Source organism: Arachis duranensis, chromosome 9 (assembly GCF_000817695.3).
Source record: "Arachis duranensis cultivar V14167 chromosome 9, aradu.V14167.gnm2.J7QH, whole genome shotgun sequence".
Lineage (NCBI taxonomy): Eukaryota > Viridiplantae > Streptophyta > Magnoliopsida > Fabales > Fabaceae > Arachis > Arachis duranensis.
Window position 1 is genome coordinate 37331292 of NC_029780.3, and position 4143 is coordinate 37335434.

General features: G+C 37.8%; 2 non-coding genes across 2 annotated transcripts; one reads left to right on the forward strand and one right to left on the reverse strand.

Annotated features, from left to right (window-relative positions):
• Positions 1–2157: 2157 nt before the first annotated feature.
• LOC127741736 (small nucleolar RNA R71) lies at positions 2158–2265 on the reverse strand. Its single transcript, XR_008002943.1, has one exon. It is a non-coding gene; the product is annotated as a small nucleolar RNA R71 (small nucleolar RNA).
• Positions 2266–3723: 1458 nt separating this feature from the next.
• LOC127741763 (small nucleolar RNA R71) lies at positions 3724–3831 on the forward strand. Its single transcript, XR_008002969.1, has one exon. It is a non-coding gene; the product is annotated as a small nucleolar RNA R71 (small nucleolar RNA).
• Positions 3832–4143: the final 312 nt, after the last annotated feature.

Below are 4143 nucleotides of genomic sequence, written 5' to 3' on the forward strand. Positions count from 1 at the left end.
GGATCGACCCTTACTCACGTAAGGTTTATTACTTGGACGACCCAGTGCACTTGCTGGTTAGTTGTGCGAAGTTGTGATAAAAAGTTGAGATTGCAATTGTGCGTACCGTGTTGATGGCGCCATTGATGATCACAATTTCGTGCACCAAGTTTTTGGCACCGTTGCCGGGGATTGTTTGAGTTTGGACAACTGACGGTTCATCTTGTTGCTTAGATTAGGTATTTTTCAGAATTTTTAAGAATGAATTCTAGTGTTTCAAGGTGATGTTCTTATCATCACCAAAGCTGATTGATCTTCATCAATTTAGCTCTTGAATGTAATGTCCTGCTGAAGCTTGGCTAGCCATGTCTAATTCCTTTAGAATAAAGCTTTAGACTAACTTTGCATGATTCCTGGAATTCTTATTGAAAATTTTGAATCTCTTTATTTTCTTCTCCATATAATTTTTGAAAAAAAACAAAAAAATTACAAAATCATAAAAATCAAAATTATTTCGTGTTTGAGTCTAGTGTCTCATTTTAAGTTTGGTGTCAATTGCATGTTTCTGTACTTCTTGCATTTATCATGTGTCTTCATTGATCTTTATGTTGTTCTTGATGATTTACTTGCTCTAATCTTTAAATTATCTTGTTTTGTGTGTTTTGTTGTTTCTCATATGCATTCTCAATTTGTTAGTGTCAGTAGTATACAAACTTCTAAGTTTGGTGCCTTGCATGCATTGTTTATTTGATTTTAGTTACATTTTGATTTTTTCTCATCATTAAAAATCCAAAAAATTTTTAATTTGTGTCTTTTCAAGTCAATAATGCAGAGAATTAAAGATTCAGAACATACAGTAGAGAAATTACACAGAAAAAGCTGGGCGTTCAAAATGCCCAATAAGGAAGGAAAACTGGCGTTTAAACGCCATCCAGGGTACCTGGCTGGGGATTTAACACCCAAAAGGGTAGCATTTTGGGCGTTAAACGCCAGAATAGATGCCATTCTGGGCGTTTAACGCCAGGATGGCACAAGAGGGAAGATTTTGTTTTTAATTCAAATTTTTTTCAAGTTTTCAAAATTTTTCAAAATCAAATCTTTTTCAAATCATATCTTTTCAATCATATATTTTCAAAATCAATTTCTTTCCAATTTCAAAAATACTTGCTAACAATTAATGATTTGATTCAACATTTCAAGTATGTTGCCTTTTCTGTTGAGAAAGGTTTAATGTTTGAATCATATCTTTTCTTGTTAGCCAAGTCATTGATTTTAAAAATCAAATCTTTTTAAATTATTTTTCAATCATATCTTCTCAATCATATCTTTTTAAAACCATAACTTTTCAATTATATCTTTTTAATTACATCCTTTTCAGAATAGTTTTCAATCATATCTTTTTGATTTCTAATTTCAAATTCTTTTTCAAAAAAAAAAACACATTATCTCTTTCCCAATCATATTTTTCAAAAATCATTCTTCATTTTTTCAAAATATTTTTAAAATCTTTTTAACTTATTTTCGAAAATTCTTCCCTTCTTCTCATATCCTAATTCTTCTACCTCCTCCTTTTATTCCTCTGACACCTCAAAGAATCTCTATACTGTGACATAGAGGATTCCATATTTTCTTGTTCTCTTCTCTTTCATGTGAGCAGGAGCAAAGACAAAGGCATTCTTGTTAAGGCTGACCCTGAACCTGAAACCTGAACCTGAAAGGACCTTGAAGCGAAAACTAAGAGAAGCCAAGGCACAACTCTCTGAAGAAGAACCCATGGCAGCCGAAAACAACAACAATGCCAACAATGCAAGGAAGGTGCTGGGTGACTTTACTGCACCTACTCCCGACTTCTATGGAAGAAGCATCTCTATCCCTGCCATTGGAGCAAACAATTTTGAGCTTAAGCCTCAATTAGTTTCTCTAATGCAACAGAATTGCAAGTTCCATGGACTTCCATTGGAAGATCCTCATCAATTTTTAGCTGAATTCTTGCAAATCTGTGACACTGTCAAGACCAATGGGGTTGACCCTGAGGTCTACAAACTTATGCTATTCCCTTTTGCTGTAAGAGACAGAGCTAGAATATGGTTGGACTCACAACCTAAAGAAATCCTGAACTCTTGGAAAAAGCTAGTCAATGCCTTCTTGGCAAAGTTCTTTCCACCTCAAAGGTTGAGTAAGCTTAGAGTGGAAGTCCAAACCTTCAGACAGAAGGAAGGTGAATCCCTCTATGAAGCTTGGGAAAGATACAAATAATTGATCAGAAAGTGTCCCTCTGACATGCTTTCTGAATGAAGCATCATAGGTATCTTCTATGATGGTCTGTCTGAAGTGTCCAAGATGTCATTGGATAGCTCTGCTGAAGGATCTCTTCATCTAAAGAAGACTCCTGCAGAAGCTCAAGAACTGATTGAAATGGTTGCAAATAACCAATTCATGTACACTTCTGAAAGGAACCCTGTGAACAATGGGACGAATCAGAAGAAAGGAGTTCTTGAGATTGATACTCTGAACGCCATATTGGCTCAGAACAAAATATTGACTCAGCAAGTCAATATGATTTCTCAAAGTCTGTCTGGAATGCAAGCTACACCAGGCAGTACTAAGGATGCTTCATCTGAAGAAGAAGCTTATGATCCTGAGAACCCTTCAATGGAAGAGGTGAATTACATGGGAGAACCCTATGGAAACACCTATAATCCTTCATGGAGAAATCATCCAAATCTCACATGAAAGGATCAACAGAGACCTCAACAAGGTTTCAACAATAATAATGGTGGAAGAAACAGGTTTAGCAATGGCAAGCCTTTTCCATCATCTTCTCAGCAACAGACAGAGAATTCTAAGCAGAACCACTCTGACTTAGCAACCATGGTCTCTGATATGATCAAAACCACTCAAAGTTTCATGACTGAAACAAGGTCCTCCATTAGAAACTTGGAGGCACAAGTAGATCAGCTGAGTAAGAAAGTTACTGAACTCCCTCCTAGTTCTCTTCCAAGCAATACATAAGAGAATCCAAAAGGAGAGTGCAAGGCTATCAACATGGCCGAATTTGGAGAGAAGGAAGAGGCAGTGAATGCCACTGAGGAATACCTCAACGGACGTCCACTGGCCTCCAATGAGTTCCCTAATGAGGAACCATGGGAATCTGAGGCTCACACTGAGACAATAGAGATTCCATTGGATTTACTTCTGCCATAAATGAGCTCTGATGAGTAATCTTCCTCTGAAGAGGACGAAGATGTCACTGAAGAGCAAGTTGCTAAGTAACTTGGAGCAATCATTAAGCTAAATGACAAGTTATTTGGTAATGAGACTTGGGAGGATGAACCCCCTTTGCTCACCAAAGAACTGGATCACTTGACTAGGCAGAGATTACCTCAAAAGAGATAGGACCCTGGGAAGTTCTCAATACCTTGTACAGTAGGCACCATGACCTTTAAGAAGGCTCTGTGTGACCTAGGGTCAAGCATAAACCTCATGCCTCTCTCTGTAATGGAGAAGCTAGGGATCTTTGAGGTACAAGCTGCATGAATCTCACTAGAGATGGCAGACAATTCAAGAAAATAAGCTTATAGACTTGTGAGGATGCTCTAGTAAAAGTTGAAGACCATTACATCCCTGCTCATTTCAGCTCTTGAGCTTCTGTAGGCGTCTTCTTCAGATGAAGAGATCCTCCAACAGAGCTATCCAAAGTTCAGAGAGACCATCATAGAAAATTCCAATGATGCTCCATTCAGAAAGCATATCAGTGGGACACTTTCTGATTAATTGTTTGTATCTTTCCCAAGCTTCATAGAGGGATTCTCCTTCCTTCTGTCTGAAGGTTTGGACTTCCACTCTAAGCTTACTCAATTTTTGAGGTGGAAAGAACTTTGCCAAGAAGGCATTGACTAGCTTTTCCCAAGAGTTCAGGCTTTCTTTAGGTTGTGAGTCCAACCATATTCTAGCTCTGTCTCTTACAGCAAAAGGGAATAGCATAAGTCTGTAGACCTCAGGGTCAACCCCATTAGTCTTGACAGTGTCACAGATTTGCAAGAACTCAGCTAAAAACTGATGAGGATCTTCCAATGGAAGTCCATGGAACTTGCAATTCTGTTGCATTAGAAAAACTAATTGAGGCTTAAGCTCAAAATTGTTTGCTCCAATGGCAGGGATAGA